The sequence below is a fragment of the Aythya marila genome (genome assembly GCF_965140915.1).
Source record: "Aythya marila genome assembly, contig: HAP1_HAP1_SCAFFOLD_219, whole genome shotgun sequence".
Taxonomy (NCBI): domain Eukaryota; kingdom Metazoa; phylum Chordata; class Aves; order Anseriformes; family Anatidae; genus Aythya; species Aythya marila.
In genome coordinates, this window is record NW_028137232.1 from 198,670 (window position 1) to 219,034 (window position 20,365).

The 20,365-nt window shown below is 41.8% G+C and overlaps 1 pseudogene across 1 annotated transcript in view; it reads left to right on the forward strand.

Moving 5' to 3' along the window:
• The window catches only part of LOC309890993 (ATPase family AAA domain-containing protein 2B-like), a 34,654-nt pseudogene extending 16,699 nt beyond the window's left edge, over window positions 1–17,955 (forward strand). The window contains exons 5-11 of the transcript in view: window positions 7,939–8,041; window positions 8,246–8,313; window positions 8,470–8,540; window positions 9,072–9,154; window positions 10,073–10,184; window positions 10,562–10,729; window positions 17,836–17,955. The product of the transcript in view is annotated as an ATPase family AAA domain-containing protein 2B-like (transcript). The remainder of the gene's footprint in view (window positions 1–7,938; window positions 8,042–8,245; window positions 8,314–8,469; window positions 8,541–9,071; window positions 9,155–10,072; window positions 10,185–10,561; window positions 10,730–17,835) is intronic.
• The last annotated feature ends 2,410 nt before the right edge of the window (window positions 17,956–20,365 follow it).

Here is a 20,365-nt window from a genome sequence, read left to right on the forward strand (position 1 = left end):
CGTAAAAGTAAGGATGTCTACTGATCTCTTCAACTCCAACAACTGAAGCCCAAGTCTGAAAAATCGCCTTTAAGAATGCAAAGAAAATATTTAACTCTTCTGTATGTTCATACTTTGCTATCAAGCAAAGGAATGAATGCTGATGCCTTAACTATGTAGGGCTGTAGCTTACAGAGAGACTACACCTTCCTGTTTTTTTCCCTTTAAAAACGTTAAATGCACGTGAAATTATTTGGGGGTGTTTTCACATGCAAAGCCTAATGCAGTGCATGCAAGCCCTGTCATCTTCTTCCTCTAGTAGTGTCGCGTTAAGGGGTGTAGCCAATTGACCGTCATGGGTCCCGTCGGATTCAGGGTGCTGAACTATCACGGTCACGGATTCACCAACAACGCAGTACGGCCTCGCTCTAGTCGCGTTCAAGGAGAACTCTCACAGCTAGGAAGAATGCAATTAAGTGCAATTTCTTACGGCGACAGGTACACAGGTTCTTTGGATTGTCAGTGATAAATTCACTGTCTGCAAAAGCAAGCTAGCATGCATGAAATGCACAGGCACACAGCCTAGGTATTAAGACATTAAAAAGCATCAAAACTCTAGAGATTTCTAAGATTCCACAGAGACGCCTGGTATAAGCAAGCGTTCAGATCTTACCCCACGGCGTCCCAATGGAGTGGGGGTGGGGGAGTGAGAGGCTCAGCCTGTCGAGTGATGTCAGAAGGAATCCTTCCTGATAGTATCTTCCCTAACATCCCCTTTCTCTTAAACCAATTGGTATTATTTTCTATCTTTAAGGTGGAGCTTGAGTGACTCTAGTCGTGCATATCTTGGTTGTGCTTGGTAGAAATGATCTCACTTGCGTTTAAAGGTACAGACTGTGAGAAATTCCGAGGGCGTGCTCAGTGAGGGGTGGTTGCACCTTGGAGGCGGGGTGCTTTTGGAATGGAGGTGTGCTTATGATGCCTAGTCGCTTAAGGCAATTACTCCACAAGTAGTAACTTAGTGTTGATTTAACTACAGCATATCTAAAACATAAGAAGGATGTTAGTAAGGAAGAAGCTGATGAAACCAGTCCTTAAATCTTACTACTTATTGTGCGTGAGCAGACTGGCGTGAGTTTTAGCTATACTGGCAAATATCAAACCACACCTGTGTCGTCCCAGAGCTGGGAAAAAAAAAAAAAAAAAAAAAAAAAAAAACAAGGAAATGTTGAAGCAAATAGGGAGGCCTGTAGCTTGTGCAGTCTTCTAGCTGAGAAAATAAAGAAGGAGAGAGACAGGTAGCCTTGAGCTAGCAGAAGCAAGGAAGAGAAGGGCTAAAAGGGAAAAAACAGGAAGGAGAACACGAGCTCCAGACTGACCTATAGTAACCTTTTTCTCATTAAGGGTCATTAGCACATTAAAAATCACACCTGTCAAAATGCTAATCTATGCTAATGTGGGATTCGGTGTGTGTGTCCCCTCTCCTGTTCCCCCTCCCCCCCGGTATTCCTCTGTAATGCACAAGCTCAGTGGAGATAAGTTAGGTGAGCTGTAATAACCAATCCAAAGGAGCCAAAGAGAGAGTTTTCACAAGTTTCCTGTGTATAAATGATGACAATTCCAGTCAGAGGTGTGCTTGCTTTGCGAAAGATGGCCAAGTACCTGACTCTGCAGAGTTCTATAAGTAATTATATAATTAAAAGACCTTTGTGTGCATTCCGACTCTGGGTGCTTATTGGCGTGGTGCACTCTGCACGAACCTGCGGACAACATCTGTACTCAATGTCATGCCTACAGACAACCCTTTACTGTTGGGACCTGCATATTTTTCTGTGCATTCAACACAACCCCTTTGGCACAACTAGTTAACCACATAGCTGCCAGTCCACCACTCAGTTGCACTTGTGAAGAGGAAAAGCTATTTCCATCTACTGTAGGAGCACATCCTCTAAATGCAAGCTTCACTCAGCTGGTCATTTACTGCAGGACAAGATTTGAAAACTGTTGTTGAGTTCTGGGTTTCCTGCTTACAGGAAAAATTAAGTGCTAGATCACCCTCTACTCCGCTTTGTCTGCTGCATTTAATGGAGATTAAACTGATTTCGTTTGCTCCTCCGTTTATGGACAATGAGCTGAAGGAACAGGTACAGCACATTAGCCTGGAATGCCTTCCCTCCCAACCAAAGTAAACTGGATCTGTAACTAACACAAGCAGAAGCAAGGCTTCCGTGTTTTCAGCTGAATAAAGTTCCAACAAAATCATCCTCTGGGATTTGAAGCTTACTTCACATGACACGCCAATGACTCTTTTCCCTCTATTGTAAAGCGGATCCCTGCTGTTAGTTGCTCTAGAAGCAAAAGAATCATCGTTTTGGTTAACAAATAGCCGCTTCTGCAAATGAGAAGTGTTGTGCTCTCTCTTCCCTTTGAATGACTCCACACTTCTCATCAGCTACTGGATTGCTGACCTAGAATCAGAGAACATCCCAAGGTGGAAAGGACTCCCAATAATCACCAAGTCCAACTCGTGGCTCCACACAGGACCACCCCAAAGTGAGACCCGATGTCTGAGAGCATTGTTCAACACTTGTTGACCTCCGTCAGGCTCGGTGCCATGAGCAGTGCCCTGGGCAGCTGTCTCAGTAGCCAGCCACCCCCTCAGCGCAGCGCCTGAGGCGCACGGGGCTCGGCGGGGCGGCCCGGGAGGGGAGGACGGCGGGGCGAAGTGGCAGCTCCCTCAGAGCCGTCTCCCCTCCGCCTCGGCCGCATGTCGGGGCTTTTTTGTGTCGGGGCTTTTTCGTGTCGCGCCCTCAGGCTCTCGCCGTGGGTGAGATGCTGCTCCCCAGTGCGGACCCCTTGCACGCGGGGCCTGCCCGCGGCGGCGGTGGGAGGGAAACCCCAACCCCAAAGCCCTCCCGGCAGGGAGAGCTCGGGGTGAGGGCCGATCCGGCACCGACAGTAAACACACGCCGGAGGAAACGCTCTGGTTTTAGCCGTGAGCAGCGCGGCCAGGTTCAAAAGGCATCACGCTGGAGCTCGGAGTTTGGCGGCGTTCCGAGGCCGTTGTGGCGGTTGTGGAGACGGCCCTGGCTGAGGTGGCTGCTGCTGACGCTGCTGTCCCCTCTGTCCCTGCTGTTGCCGCTGTTGCCTCTGTTCCCGGACCTTGGAGACCCCCGGCGGCTCCCTGTGCCAGGCCCTGTGGCCCCGGGGAGCTGCCCGCCGCCTCGTCGGCCAGCCCGGCAGCAATCCTGCCAGCACAGAATAGCCCACTGTGTTTCAGGGTAAAGTGACGATTAATTTCTATTTCCTGGCCTGGGTGCTGCTTTCTTCTTTAAGGAAGCTTCAAGGTTAAAGGTTCAACTCAGTTATGTCAGGGTTCAACTCCGTTTCGTGAAGGGGCTCTTGTACGAAAGCTTAAGCTGGGATTGACTCTCTGCTAAGCGGAGGCCAAACATGGACCTACTGAGAAGCAGGTCCTAAGTGATAACATTTTCTAAAGAGACTGCTAAACACATCTGAAGAGTGCTGCTGCAGAACTCTGAATGGGGGGATAGCAACTGTCTTAACTGATCTGGAATCTTGAATTTACTTTTCAATGGACAAGAGGTGTGTCTCTCAAGGCAAACAAAGAGAGGAGTAACACCCGATACTCATGTCAACATAAATTTATGCTCAGAGCGTAGGTGTAGGAACAGCATCGGTATGTATATGGAACATCGGGAGAGGAAGCTCTATCGGTATTTACAGTTTTTCTACTACCTTGTCAGAGAGACGTCATCTCCAAATGAGAAATGGATGTATTTTGAAAAAGTGGTGGTGGATCGGATTTCTTCTTTCTAGTGTTAATATTTGCTCTTGAATCGTACTTAATACCTGGTAACACCTCAATCAGTTGTCAAAAATAAACTTAAAAATGTGTAAGGCTTATCTCATTGGTCAGTATAAAGATCAAGGTCTTCCCTTCCCTTCCCTTCCCTTCCCTTCCCTTCCCTTCCCTTCCCTTCCCTTCCCTTCCCTTCCCTTCCCTTCCCTTCCCTTCCCTTCCCTTCCCTTCCCTTCCCTTCCCTTCCCTTCCCTTCCCTTCCCTTCCCTTCCCTTCCCTTCCCTTCCCTTCCCTTCCCTTCCCTTTCTCCCCAGTATTGTTTTTCTGTTCTCCTTCTCACTGCAGTCTTGATTTTGTTTCTTGTCCCTTAAGTATGTTTTCAATGTGTTGCTGAAACATTTTCCCTTTCAATCCTAAAAAAGGAGCTGTCACTGGTGAAGATCAGAGCTTATCCCTGAGCCCAGGAGCTGTCACCTTAGTCTTCCAATCGGACAAGGACGACTTCATTTCTCATGTAAATGCATTTGTCAGGTTTGCGTATTGTTTTTTCAGGAATGGAAAGTGTGTATAGAATGGATTTAAAATCAATTTTAAATGTAAAACGTCAAGGCAAAAAAAGTTCTAATTACAACCTCTGCACACAATTTGCCAGCTGTGGGACTAGGAGTTTTCTTATTTACTGTGTTTTGTTTAACGTGTCTGAAGTTTAATGGATAGCAATCAAGGCGTGCTAGAAATCTGAAAGCACTTTATGCTTTGTTCTCTCCGTCATTTTGGTATAACAAACTAGCTTATGTTTTAAACCCTCCATGAGGTTAGTGGTTTCCCTAAAGGTAACAAGTCCCTGTGTGCTACAGTAAAACAGTAACAAAACATGAAGTACAGAAGTTCATCCTGTCATTATTCAGCTTCTGCCTATGGACACACAGCTATGCTTATTTAAAGCGGTATCACCTTGAAACCTAATCAGCATTTTAAAAAGGACTTTGTAGCAGTTATTGGCTTTTGTCCTGGAGGGCTGAGGTTTGTTTTGTTTTGTTTTACATTCAGCATTTCCGTTTCTAGCTTACATTCCCCTGTTGTTTTGCATGAGGAAAACGTGCAACTTTACAAAGTAGAACGGAAAGAGCTGCTTTTTTCAGTTTGTCGTAGGAGTTTTAAATGTGGTAGGAGTAAAACACCAGAAGTACTGCTGCCAAAGTTATATTCAAACTCGTCTTTCTTGGAGAAGCAGAAGAAGCCCAGGGAGAAATAAATTTGCAAACATGCTCTTCATGCTCTCCTTTCCCAAGATTTCTCTGAGATATAGCCCATCCTCTGTGGGTTTTGAGGTATATGGTTCCCAGGAGTGAAAAGGAGGGCCAAACATCTCTCCTCTTGGATCTCAGCATGCCAGGGCTTTAGTGTACTGCCACTTACGGCTCCGCTTTTTCACCTGGAAAAAGCGACCACATGATGTAGACTGAGGAGCCCTCAGAAATTAACTTGCTATCACCAAGTGACGCCCATGAAAGGTGTATTTAAAAGCTAGGCTCATTATAGAATCACAACGAACCCCTCATGACTGGTGCAGTAGACAGTGAGGTAGAGGGCGAGCCCTGGAAAGACAGAAGAAAAGTAGCAGTGAGTTCTGGGTACCTTTGTGCAGACGAAACAGAAAAACGCAGGCAGTGAAGTAATAGTGTTCCGTTACTCATGCCAGCAATAGATAATTGCAACAATTATCTATTAGATCATAGGTACTAATTAACAGATAATTGCGCAACTCCGGAAATCAATAAATAACTGATTCCCCTCAGAGAATGTCTTCTACATTTTTATATTAAAAAGACTCCAGAGTTGTAATGGATTAAAATCCTACGGAAGGGAAAGAAATGGCATCAGCCACTAGTTCTGCAGAAGCTAGAAGTAATACTGATAGAGTTTAGATGGAAATTTTCACTTTGTGTGTTTAGTTTGGGGATTCTTTTTAAATCATTCATACCAGCGATTTAGTTCTTAAGGCTGTTTCTTTGAGATTAAGTGACAGGACTTCTGCTACTCTTTTCTTCTTGGAATGCTTCTTGATATTCTTACGTCAACCAGAACTTCTGTCTCTGTCGCAGATGTGAACAATGACCGTAGCTAAGAAGCCCAAATCTTCAAAGCCTAAAAAGCCCTCTTCAAGGCGGTCTGGCAAATCCAAGAAACCAAGTCCTAAAATACTGATGTCACGCACCACCAACTGGGGCCGGATAGTGCCTGCAGAAGATTCAAGCCAAGTCTCTGTGGCCCAAGGACGTGGAGGTGCTATTTACTGTAGATCATCTGAAAAATCTAAGGCTTTTGCCCCAAGAGATCTAAGTAAGTGTGCGTTTTATCCTGCCTCCATTTTCTTCAAAGCAAAAGTAGAAAATGCAGTTCTTACTTGTTGCACTGATAGAGAAGGGGACTACTGTGAACAAAGACTTCAAAAGCGAATCCCCTAAGGCAACTGAAGTGACTGATGTTACAGAAATTAATTTTGATATATTTACAGTCAACAGAGAAATGTGGGGAGCTTTTTGTAATGCACAGATTCCTCCATGTCTTTTCTGTTTTGCAAAGAAAAGTGTTTGATTGTTGCTATTCACAGCTTCCATTCTTCACAGGTTTTTTGAATGATAACATTGCTCAGGAAAAAACCTGGTATCTGTAGGGGTACCGTCATTCCTAGTTCCTAGTTTTTACGTTTTTACCGTATAATTTCAAGTCTAAGTTTGTGGTTTAAGTTATAATAAGGAAAAAAACAGTAGTTGAGTTAATCAGGTTAAAGATTATAGATGGAGAGGAACTTGGCATTAGGTGCTACAAACAGAATGGCAGTTAGCCTTGCCTTAGAAAAATTAAAATGGTTGACTAAAGTTGTTTGTTTTTTTTTCCCCAAAACATTGTGTTGACCAGCCAATTTGAATTTGGTGGTATTAAAGCTGTCTGCAATAAGTTTTTCTGGTTTGGATTGTAGCTAGCTCCTCTAGGTGCTCCTGCAGAATAGTATTTTTTTAAATACCTTTCTTAGAAACAAACAAACAAAATCTCTTTTTAAATTTAACTTTCTTGCAGTCGTTAATGATGGAATTGCTCCGCCACAGAGCATTCTTTTTCCACCTGAGAAGATTTGTATGGATTGGCGAGAAACACAAAGTGTTGGAGTTGGCCTATACAATCTTGGCAACACATGTTTTCTTAATGCTACCCTACAGTGTTTGACCTACACACCCCCACTTGCCAATTACATGCTTTCTCTTGAGCACAGCCAGTCATGTGAGTACTTTCTAACAGTATTTTGAATCTGTTGGATAGCTCTGAAGGTGAAAGAACAGCAGTGATTCTGTGAGATAAGCTTATTTGCCTGATTTTACCTGTAGAAGCTGGCTTTGAGCACCGTATTAGCAGTGGGCTCCGAATAGCATATGGAGTGCAATTAATGCACCATGTTTTATTTAGTTAGTTAGTTATTTGTTTGTTTGTTTATTAAAGGATCATTTATTGCTTCATGGGAATAATGAAGTGCATTGGACAGTAATGCATTTAGTAGTAATTTTGGAGAGTAATACATTTTGCAGCCTGTGGAGTTCACATTCCTGTCAGCCTTTACAACTGCGACTTTGCAGTAGTCTTTTAGATTTCTCATCACAAAATGCATTTGAATACAGGCTTAGTGGATATTTTTCTTCTGTAAAGTTGTGTGAAATGAAATGTTACAAGACTGTTGGGACATTGGCATCTTGGAAGAATAGAATGTAGCAAGGAGAGTGGATATTGTATCTATAGTTTAAATTGTACTTAGATGTTTGCAGTTATGGATATTTCGCTGGACTGGGATGCTTTGTTCTTTCACTCTTCAGGTCGTGAACAAGATTTTTGCATGATGTGCACGATGGAGACTCACATTAACCAGGCCCTGCATTGCACTGTTGATGCCATCGAGCCTACGCATGTTATCAGTAATCTCAGTCGTAAGTGGCTTCAGATGTGTTTCTTTTCGATAGCTTGTAATCTTCAAATAATTATTTGATGTGTCTAAGTGGTTTTAACACTCAAATGAAGAGAGATTCTAGAAATACAAGAATGATTTCATTTTTAAATGGGGTCAATACTATCATCTTCTTATTTAGGAATAGGACAACATTTCCGTTTTGGCAGTCAAGAAGACGCACACGAGTTCTTGCGCTATACTGTTGATGCTATGCAGGAAGCGTGCTTGAACGGAAGCACCGAGTAAGCATAAACAAGTTCACTTTCATACATTCTCTAGCACCTTCTAGTCCTTTATTTACTCTCAGAAATGATCTCTAGCACTTTTTAGTGCCTTATTTACTATCAGCAACGCAACTCTACATCATCCTTGGTTTTCATCAAACTCTTTGAAGAGTTAACTCTGTGCCTTAAATCTTCTGAGGTCTGATTATAATTTATTTCCAGATTGGACAGATCTTCTCAAGCTACCACCATCATTCATCAAATATTTGGAGGATTTCTAAGATCGAGAGGTACTTGAAAAAATATTCCTGTCCTTAGAACTGATCTGTGTCTTTTGTCGGTAGTAAAGCAGTCTGTAGTTTGTCTAAAGTAGTATCTGTCAACAACTTGAATTTGGACAGTTAGTCTCCTTCACATAATGTTAAGCATTTATATTTTGCTTCCAGTGAAGTGCTTGAATTGCAAAGCAGTTTCGGATACGTATGAGGCATTTCTTGATATCACTTTGGATATAAAGGTAAGATGTTTTCTAAATATAATTCATGATGTTTAAGTACATGCATAACTTTCTAAATTAAACTTGTTTAACTTAAAAAAACAAACCACATATAATGTTAAAACATAAGAGCTTGGTGGTGCTAAGGAAGTGGATTGGACTTTGTCCTTCTGTGGAACCCATGTAAATAGTCTCCACATTTGCATTGGGTTTAAGGGGAAGGAATTCTCTTTCTGCAAAAATGATAATGCTGTCATACTTCTTTGTTGTTCTACCTCAATATACATCTAATTGTTAGACTGATGAATTTGTCCCCAGTATTGATGACAAAGCACACTATAGATGCTGTCTAGGCTACTGGAAAAGTATTTGTTCCAAAGTCAAATGCCTTCCAGGTGAGGTCAATGCTGAGCATGCTCTTTCTGCCTCCTTCTTCACAGTGCTCCTAGTAGATCGCTTGAGTATGTTAGTAAGATTCTCTTATAAACTACTAGTGTGTCTCTGGAATTTTGAATTACGGTGACTTTACGCTCTTCTTTCTCGCTGCTCTAGGCGGTTTCGTCTGTTACCAGAGCTCTGGAACTCTTTGTGAAACCTGAAGAGCTGGATGGAGAGAATTGCTATAAATGTAGCGAGTAAGATTTTGACGGATTAGGTCTTAATCCTAGATGTCAGTTTTCTATGTTGCATGACTCTGTTGGACTACCTCTAAACTTTGGATCTACTTACAAGTTTTGTGGAAGTTTATAAAAGACTTGGATTTTTGTTTCCTTGGAGGGGGGAAGTCTTGTTCATAGGCATTCCCTATGGGTTTGCAATTCTCTGGCTTGTATTTTGCCATCAGAATTCAAAAAGAGGTGCTTTTGTTCTTTCTATTTATTAGCTCTCGACAGTACTTTTCTTGATGTAAACTGCCCAGTTTCCGTTGTTCTCTGGGCTAGTGGCTAATTTTCACTGCTTACGCCGTAGGTCCTACCTTGGAGCGGGCAATGTGTCAAACTGAACTATTTTGTTTCAAAGGATGGCAGATGGTTTCAGTGTCTTTCCAGACAAGCTCAGTACATGAAGACTTCCTACTGTTAAATGTCTCCCTCCTGTAGAATGACCATGTGCTTCTGTTGTATTTTTGATGTTGATAGTCGACCTATGTTGGAGATTATTTGCAATTTCTAGTCCTGGGGACCAAGGCTCTCTCGTTCCGCTTTCAGTATTTGTATTTCCCTTGAAAGCTGAAAGAATGTATCCAGGATTGGAGTTCAAATAGCCACTTTTGTAGACCAAGAAATGGTACCTTGCCATCCAACCTGGTAATACCCTTTCGTGAGAGATTCCTGTTCCCGCTATGCTCTGAGTTGTTGGGAAAATTGACCTTCTTCTCTGTATTAACAAACCTGACACGCAGTGCATGGGTTTATGAAAAGAAAAAAGACCAACCTATTATGCAAGTAAATATCATTCAAATAGCATAGGCATGCGTGAGACATTAAAAGGAGTTTGTTTTGGGGGCGAAAAAAGAAGATGCCTTCAAACACTTATCTCTGCTTGTTTTTAAGGTGTAAAAAGATGGTTCCTGCGTCCAAGAGATTTACCATACACCGTTCTTCCCAGGTTCTCACAATATCACTGAAAAGATTTGCAGATTTCACAGGTGGAAAGATCAACAAGGTATATTTACCACTGTAATGCAACTATATCATTGTGTAATGGGACATCCCCCAAAGCTGAAAGTTGTTAATATTTTCAGACAATAATTGTAGACTAACGACTATGGCTTATTCTTTCTCTTAATATCAATAAAGTTCCCGCTTGACAAGAAGCATATGCTTTCCTCTGAGAAGGCTGATTCATCAGGAAACAGTTCTCTGCAACTTCTAGTCTTAACCATTGTTTATGGGAAGACTTATTTGTAGTGAATCAAGGAATATATTTGAGAAATATATTCTAGAAATCAATTCTAGTCTGTGTTTTTTGGAAGTGTTTTTCTCTGGCTAGTCCACGAAGTACTCTGGGATAATTTTTCTATCTTCTTGATGTCTCTTTAGGAGGTGAAATATCCGGAGTATTTGGACCTGAGAGCCTACATGTCGCAGTCAATGGGAGAACCACTGCTCTATGCCTTATACGCGGTGCTGGTACATCACGGTGTCAGCTGTCACTCAGGACACTATATATGCTATGTAAAGGTAGAAGTCAACAGCATTTCTAACAGGGTAAAGGTTGTGCTGGCAAACCAATTAAAGCATGACTAGCAGCTACTGTTTCTAGGGAAAAAGATTTCATTATATTTTTATTGGACATGTGTGTATTTTGTTCCTATCCGTGATTTCAATTGGAAAACGTGCAATTCACCTAAAGAAATCGTTGTCTTTATTTGCAGGCTGGTAATGGACTTTGGTATCAGATGAATGATGCTAAAGTAGTGCGTACTGACATTAAAAGAGTTCTTGGTCAGCAAGCTTACATACTTTTTTATATCAGGTAATAACAAATCTTAAAATGTGTTCAGAAGAGATTTACTTTCCCGTTATTGATATTTTTATGTTTTGCAAGTGTTTTTCTTGCTATCCGGGGAGAAGATTATTATTTGTCTAATTCAGTTCTGTCTAACCTGAAATTCTCTGTGTCGTTTATTATCTTTTGTTGCTTGGCCTTAAACTGCAGCACTTGTGTAAATTGCTATCTATGTGTTATCTGTAGCTGGCTAATTTAGAGAAGGAGAGAAATGAAGGTCATCTGTGGTGTAAGAATGAATTATTGCTCTGCAAGTGATAGTCTTAGTAGGAAGACTGTTCTCTACTTTTCAGTTTGTAGTCTTGGCGAAGCCTTCTGTAGAGAAGGCTTCCATATCGTATGAGCTGTTCCTCTAAAATGATAGGATGGGATTTAATCCAAGAGTAGGCTGAAAGAAAAACTAAACTACGATCACTGCTCTTTTCTGAAGGCGCTATGATTTGACACTTGGAGAACGTGCGTTTTACTTGCCAGCTCCATCTTATCCCTGTTTATTCCCTCCTGGTCAGCAGGGGACTAATAGTAAGCAGGCTGGATTTATGGGACCACGACTTCTTCCTCATATGATTAAGGTAATTCAGGGAAGTGGGAGGGCAGATAACGGCACCAAACTGCTAGTGGGTTTGGGGTTTGGTGTGGGGTTTTTGGTTTGGTTTTCGGCATCTTAGTTTTGTTTTCCTTCCCACGCTGCAGCTTTCTTCACAGCCCTCATGCTACAGCCAGAGTCACTCAAACAGTGTTTACTGCTAAATTGTGCAGCCATGCGACTCCATTACTTTATACCTCCAAGACAGCTTTCTAAAGCACAGAGAGCTACGCTCTTTGACAATTTAAGCAGAGTGTACTAATCCTCAAATCATTTAAAAGAGGACTTGTTTTTCCTATCCTCGTCACTTTAGCTAAGACAGGGAAAACTAATTGTCTTATTCCTGAGCACCAGAACAATTATTTCAGGCTTTTCAGGGTATGTTTAAAGGGGAAAATAAATATATTTGGGAATAGCAGCAGGTAATGTTAAGTTGCTTGGCTGGTTTTCAAAGATGATGTTAATTTGATACCAATCTGCAGTAAACCAAAAGCAGGAATTGAATACGCTTATTGGACTTGCATTTATCCTTAAAGGGCAGTGTGTTTTTCTTTTTAGGTGTTAAGACCATTTGTAGAAACACTCAGTAGGAGAGTTTTGTGTTTCAAAATGTTACATGCAGTGTTTGTGTTAATCCATCTTGCAATTTCTTCTTTTTAAATACAGAATTCAAGCCGTTTAAATGGAAATGGATCCATAAAAGAGGACGCAAAGACCACTGGTGTCACCCTAAAAAGGCCATCTTCAGCACCACCAATGGCCTGTGTTCAAAACCAGGCAATTACCAGGCCTTCAATGACTGATACGTCAAGAAAACAGAAGATCACCATCAGTATTCACAATAAATTGCCTGCTCGTCAGACTGTGTCACAGCCTGACTGTCTTAGCAGTGCTGTGGAGGATGAAGATCTCTACCAGGCTGTTCCTTCATCCACAATTACAAATTCGGTAATGCAAATGAAGCAAATGCAAACAAACAAAAAAGTTTCTGATGAAATTTTTGTGGAGCCAACAGTGAATGAAAATCCTAAACTCAGCTCTGATAACACAGTCCCTTATGGTGCAGAATCTTCAGGAAAATCTGAGGAGGAGTCAAAGGGCTTATTTCAAAGGAATTGCAATGCAATGTCCTCTAATGGAATTTTGGTTGGAAAGGTAGTCCGTACATTGCAGCATTCCAACTCTTCCTGTCAGAATGCTGACAAAGGAAGATCCCAGCATGAGCTGCCAAAAACAGATTCACTAAATGGTGCTATTAGGTTAGTTAATGAATCTAAAGAAAACGGACTGAAACTTGATGATTCCACTTGCCGAGTTGAACATGTTAAACCTTCTGAGATGTTCTTTTCTAAAACAAATGGATTGCTTGAAACATAGATTTGCTCCATCGAGAATTTCTCACCTACGATGTATCCGGAAGTGTTTATTGTGTTCCTAATTCAGGTGAAATACTGAGAAAACACAGCACAAATGTGATCGTAAGACTTTGTCGTATTATCCCATTAGAATTTGCAGACCTGAGCTTACATTAGAACTTGTCAACTTAAGCTCAGCTGAGATAAAAATTCCTAATTTCATAAAGTAGATTTTGGGGGGTGAGTTGGGGTTATCTTTGAAGTGTAGATAACGCATACAACTCACAGCGGTCTTGCTTACCATTTAATGGAGACATTCTGACAAGACTAGTCCTCAGTACTACTACAAATAGTATTTTTTTGTCTGCTGACTTGTGCGTTTTAATTGCAGATGCCTGGAGCTATGCCTTCAGTCAATCGAGAAGTCATCACGGAGTCCCTCACAGCCAGCCAGCTGAACAGCTTGTCAGAGGAAATGAGGTAAAATGAGCACAGTCTTATTAAGAAAAGACTTTATGGAAGTTCGTTACAGTTTTATCTGTCTACTAATAGTACTTAATGGAAGGATTTAAATTAGTACAATTCCATACTGTGTGTCCAGTGTCACGAACAGAACTAATGATCAGCACTGAGCATATCACTCTGATGCAGGTTGGTGCCTCAAGGAGAACTTGTGTTCCTTTATAGAATGTTTTTCCGTTTTTCTCCACTGTCTGGAGAAACATTGGCTGTTCCCCGCTCGCCCCTATGCCTTTTTTCTCAGAGCAGCAGGTGGAAGGAGACAGATGCGTTTGCTTTTTTAGTGCAATGGCTTCAGAAGCAAGAGGGGAAAAAACACTTTCTCTGGGAGCTGAAGAAGGTGTCCTAATCACAGGAGAGGTTTCTAAATGGCATATCTTTGCGAGCGTTCCTGTAGTCCGGAGGTTTTTGTTTGTTTGCTCGACGTTGGAAGGTTTTACTCTTAATATTCACGTCCTTCAGCAGAAGTGAGAAATGGGTTTTTATTTTATGCAGTGTTGCGGAACCTCTGAAATCTCCTGGGAATGATGAATACCTCGCCCAGTACCAATGTGATGACCGTGGAGACAAGAAGAAACCAAGAAGATCAAAAGAACGTGACCTCATTTCAAAAGAAACCGTTTTGTCCGGCAAAGAGTCTTGTGAGCCTGGTGAGAAATTGCGGCAAACTTCCTCTCTCAAGTGTGACACTGAATGTAGCTCTAAAAACCTTTCCTCCTTAGCTATTGCAGATAGACGCCAAGATACAAAGGACAAGACTAAAACCACTGACAAAGAGCATTACCGAAGCAAGAGGGAACATGCTCCTAGTGAAGAGAAGGAGAGTCAAAAAGCAGGTCCTTCCAGCAAGAGGAGGTGTTCTCAGAGCGTGGAATTTGTTGAGCAAAAGAGTCACAAGCAGGAGTACTGGGAGGGAAGCAGGTACAGATCTTTCCCTCGTGAAAGAAACAGCCCTGAGAATGGCAGAAGAGCAGTCAAATATTCAAAGTACAGATCTGGCAGTGGAGGAAGATCAGAACAAGGTAGCAATAGGTACTACCGATCCAAAGGGGAAAGAAGTTGGAGCAGAGAAAGATACTATCGAGACGAAGCACGGAGATGGGAAAGATGTGGCTATTACAAGGATTACTATTCACCTCATGCGACAGGAGACAGTAGAGAGAGAAAGTTCTCTCACGGCGATGCAGCCTTTGACAGATCGACTGCAACTTACTACAGCAGGTCACATAAGCATTATCGTTACAAAAGCGGATGGCCTCACGGTTCCCTCTTGAGAGAGGAAGATGTACGTCGCTTTAGCACACCCCGAGCAGACTTGCATCGTTGCTCGGTACCTCAGCAACATTCCGGAAGACATTCTCGTGAAAGACATGCGCTTCCACCTGTGTCAGCTCATTTGGAGAACTGTCGCCAGAAAACTGAAACAGAAGGAAACAGAAAAAGAAAATATACCCGTGCAGAAGGTAGTGAAAGTGAAATAGAAAGGAAAGACAGAAAGATAGAAAAGGAGCTTTTAGGTGGTGAAAAAAATGCAAAAATATCACAAGTTCTGGAAGAAAAAGAAGTCTAAGGATAAAGATGGAGAGAAGGATTCCAAGTAAGCAAGGATTCCAGCATACTCCGCATTTTTTATCCTAATTCTTTTCTGGGTGCTTCTCATGTCTTCCTTTTTTTTTTTTTTTTTTTTTCCTGGTAGTTTCTAAGTTATTTAGATAGCATCAGCTGGCTGGGGATCATGTTGTTAGGTTGATCAGTGAAGATAGGAAAGCTCTTGCTGAATTGTGTCAGAGCACTAGCTTTGGACCACATAGTTCGAATCACATCCGTACACCATTCCAGATTAGGTTAAAAGATTTTTTCTGCTTGCACGTATTCCAGAGCTAGCCATTGTTAATGATCTGTGTACAAACCAGGACCTATGGTCCTTCAATCTGATGGCTTAAGTTTGCTGCATCTAAAATAAGTTGCGTGTGCACAAAGCACCACAAAATAGCTGGCATGCTGCAAATCATCACCTGTGGTAAAATAAATCAAGTTTCATATAGGCAACAAGTGCCACATCTTTTTTTCCCTTTTTAACTTGCATGTTTCTTTCAGACTTCATGATCTGTGTTTCTGTGCGCTTCACTTTGACAATGCCAATCGCAAGCGTAAGAAAAAGAAGAAAAAGGAGAAGAAAAAGAAGAAAAAGGAGAAACACCAGGAAAGCGAAAGGCTCCTTGGAACACTTAGATCCTCGTTTCCAGAAGATAACGCGGGAGAAGAAGGAAGAATCCCATCCTCCAGATGGCTCTTCATGTCAGTAATGCAGAAGTGAGAGCAGTAAACAACCTTACAAGGAAGGGAAGACTTCCAGTGCAGGCGAAAGCAAGAAATACTGCTCCATCGCATCCAACAACTATACTAAAGGTAAGCGGCCGCAGCGTGTTTGAGGAATTCCTTTTATATTAATCTCGAGATTATTTCAAACAGTCTTGAAGTGCTTGATGACTTAACAGTCTGCAGATTTATTATCAAATCAAAAAAACCCCCGACTTGGTAGACTATTTTTTTCCCAGTTTTGAATGACCACTAGGAAAGAAGGCCTGAAATAAAGAGGTTAAAGGCAAATGGTTTTCATCTGGTTTGATGATGAAGTGGCAAACAAGAGGAAGAGTTGCAAGCTCCCTTCTTAAATTCAGTCCAGCCAAGTAGGAAAAGTAAATGTGGACAGCTGTATCTTGGCAAAGAAGATAGTAGGCAGCAAGGAGGTTTAGCAGTCAAGATGGAAGGTGATGCCATGAGGCTTACAGGCTAGTAATGTTCTAATGAATCGCAGCCTTCCTAAAAAAAAACCTGCCTGAATAATTCATGTGAATAACATACTACCTGCAGCTATTTCAGCTTCTTGCTGTACAGCTGAATGCCTTTTACGTAATGTTTGGAGAAGTAAAATCTTGGAAGAGGTTTTCATATCTTTTGCCCAGTTTGGATGATGAAGTAAATTGCCAGAGTCAGTAGATTCTGGCACTGACAAGCTTCTTCAAGCTTAAGAGCGAGTGCAATTGTTTCCAAGCATTTTTCTTTTCTGAGACAGGGAGCACCAGAAGTTGTCATCTTAAAATACGACATGGAGGGGAGGCTGGTTGTTCACACATTCTTGCCAACATTCATGCAATCTGTCCCATTATCAAGAACAAAATTAGGGACTGAACGGAGGTCTTTCAATTTCCAGTGTTGCAAAAATGGACTTTTTACGATACTAATGTCAAAAGAATCCTGATTGTACTGGACTGGAAGTATCTCTTCTAGCTGAAAAATCAGGAAGAGCACAGAAGAAAATGCCTCTGCTCTACTGCTCTTCGGGCTTCAGTGAATTCTCTGGCCAGCAGATGGCGAACTCGTTCTTTCTAAACCAGTCCAAAGTAGAGGAAGAAAGTAAACGTCTTGCATGCATTACACAAGCGCGGGGCATGGGGATCCCTGGGCTATATACGTGAAAGAGATGTTCGTTGATAAATACAGCAGTACCCACCCCACTTGGATACACTGCTTGCAAGGTAAGCAGGATAGGAGGGCTGTGCAAAGCAATTCTGTTAAATTGAGGAATTCAAGTATTTCGTCAAGCCTAAAGATACTAATTAGTTTCCTTTTGGGGAAGGTCAGTCTTTCAAAGCAAAGAAAAAATGTCTCTTAAGCAGGATTTTCTGAATGGTGGAATCTAATCTGAAAAACGACCACTTCCACATGTTAATTATTTGCTAGTTTATTATTTTTAATTTTCTACTGTATTGAAGCTCTCAAAGAAGCTAGGGACAGACTAGGAGCAACGGAGGACTTGTTAGAGTGCCTTTTCAACCGGAATCATGTTCCTTTGAATAAATGAACAAGGATAGCTAGTGACAATTTGTGATTTAAGGAAATTGCAGATACGTGAGAGAAAGAGCAGCATTAAAGCAGTTAAATTCCTGCATTCCTAAGTGTTCTCTCTAGCAAGTTTCTGAACGCTTCTGTTCTGTGGCTAGGATTTGGTCAGCTTTGATCACTAGTAAACCAAGGATGCCGTCCAGTCAAACCTTCAAATGACTGTAACTTACCTAAGGGCAACCATTTGCTATCAAAGCAGGTAGCTTTGTCCTACTATTCTGTACAGCTCACCAATTTTAGCATAGAATTCAAATGTAGTCCGTTTAATGGGAGGGCTTTGGAAGCCGCCTTCTCCAGTCAGTTCAGCCCTGTAGTCAGAGAGCAGATCAATCCGTGTACAGGGTTGTGACTTCTCTCTTTGGAAAGAAAACCAGTGAGCCAGACAGTTCCATGTAGACTATCACAGCAGGGAATGACATTTCTTCCCTTTGTCTTTCAGATGCAGAGCTTACTGCTGGAAGCCTTCAATACTCAGACTAAACCTACCATCAAATCCGACAACCTTTTTACCATCGAAACGCAACAACTTCTTACCGTCAAACCCAACAACGTCTTATGACTTCTTACCATCAAAAACCCAACAACTTCTTACAATTTCTTACCGTCAATCCCAACGTCTTCTTACCGTCAAAACCGACTGCCTTTTACAGTCAAAACTGACTGCCTTTTACCTTCACAACCGACGATGCAACCTCATCATGTTATAAGTGAAGTCTCAACTCCCTCTGAATTTAGTAACATAAAAGAATATTTATAAAAGGCAAGTAAACAGCGCTGGGTGCGTGGGGAGTCTATGCTCTACCACCATGCGCACCCAACTGTCAAACTTTCCAAATATATAGAGGACATTGCTGTTACATATTTACAAGAAACCCAAGTACGCCTATACATATGGATATCCTATCCCCGCTTCATATTAGAATTCTCTTTGTGGCGGTCCTTGTGGGTGAAAGGCTCACGGTTTCCCCATCACCATTAGCAACCTTTTGTTCCAGACTGCAGGAGCGGCTTCGACTGTCTCCCTCTTCTTCTGCACATGCTCTGCCCACCACAAGGTTCCCAAAAGCAACAAAACGGGATTGCTTTTCCCGCGTTTCATTAACCCTTGAAACCACACTAATAATATTATTATCATATAACATAAAACAATAAATGTTAACAGTTCTAACCAGCAACCCCCCCAGCAACTTCCGTGCCTTGTGCCTTAACAGAGGGGAAAACAAGCAACCCCAGACAGCAGGGCGTTGCCTCAATCCCCCTTCTTTATTTCCTCTAACCTCTTTACATTCCTGATGACCTCACCGTTAAGAGTCTGATGTTATCATCAACCAGGAGGCTTTCCGACCCCCATTGCCACATTCCCAAATCTCTCCCTTCTTTATTAATATCAGCCATTTTTCTGACACAAATTACCACTCCATATATAACAATCCCTCCTCTTCTTTTGAATGTCATTAATTCGTGTCCTGGCTTTGAATTTGGCCAAGGCCAATTGAACCATAAAAGAATGCTTTCACAATATTCTCTGTAAGATTTATAAACAAGTTTTTAGCAATGGTTGGAATCCCATAGTTAGCTCGTGTTTCAATTTCATGATTCCGCAGGGTGTATAATAATTGTACTTTTCCCAGTTAACCCTCCTTCATTATTAGCTCTTACCTCTATCCGCCATTGATAGGGGACCTCTTTCAGCTTGTAACTGGTTATCTTATTGCTTTCATTACATCGAGCATACTCTGGTTTCCATAGCATAGGTTTAACAGGCATAGTAGTGTTTGTTCCTGAATTCTTCCCCTCCGGGTGTTAACAATACATTCACTACAATTCTGAGACCAATAACATGTAATTAGGAGAGGTCCGGTAAAGGCCATGTTACCCGGTGGTTATTACCCTAAGGGGTTGCAGCCCTTGGTAAACCTTCTTGAGCCACAGTACTGGTCCCTTCTCCGGTCTTGCCCTCTCCCTGATGCTTCTTAGGAAATGGTCCAGACTTACACACGCAATAGTTCTTCTATTTGCGTTCAACTTTTCCACGAGTTAGTGGGGGCTCGATTCAAAGCAGATAACCAATCATCTAGGTAAATTTTCCCACCTATTATTTTAAATTTTTCAGGTAATTCAAGATGTTGTGGGTATCTCTACTGGAGGTGGCACTCCCCCTATGGGATTTTGGGGTCCCCCAATCCTTCTATTAGGGCCTTTATATGAGTTTCCAATGATGGCTAATATTCTAATCAGTACAAGATTTAATATACATACAATTAGCATCCAAAGGGTAGCTATGCCCTGATATGCTTCAAGTTCTTTTAAGCTTAACTTTCAGATCTCCAGAAGTAGACTCAACCTTCCAGGTTCCTGTTACGGGTCCCTTTACTCGTGATGCATGTGTTCACCCCTTTTCCACCATTCTTCTAGCCGTCTCTTTCGTAGTTCAGTAAAGTCCACCTGTATTCTCTCAAATGGTCGATATGCAATTCGTCTTCCTCCAGCAGGTGCTTGCCTAATCACCTTCTTATTCACCTTTTGACATGTTAAGCATCCTTGGACGGTTTGTTTGGCTATCTCATATATTCCTACAGACCCATAAAATTTTAGAAATTGATCACTCAATGCTTTTGTTCCCCAGTGGGTTTGTAGGTGTAGCTGTAAAAGTAGACACCTAGTTTGTTCCTTTGGCAGTATTTCTCTTCCATCAGGCAGAATCCATTTTCCTTCTTTCAGTTCTGCTCCTATGGTCTTTATAATTTTTATTTCTGCTTCTGTATACTTTTTCTCTTGTGTCCCTTTTCCGTTATCCGTTTCTTGTAGGGTGAGGACTACATCATGCTTCCTAAGAGCTGCTTCCCTAGCTTCTCTATTCACTAGGTTATTCCCTCTTATGTGGAAGGCAGTTCCCTTTTGATGTCCTCTGACATGTACCACAGCAATCTCCCTAGGTCCTCTCAGTGCCTGCAATATTTGAGTAACTA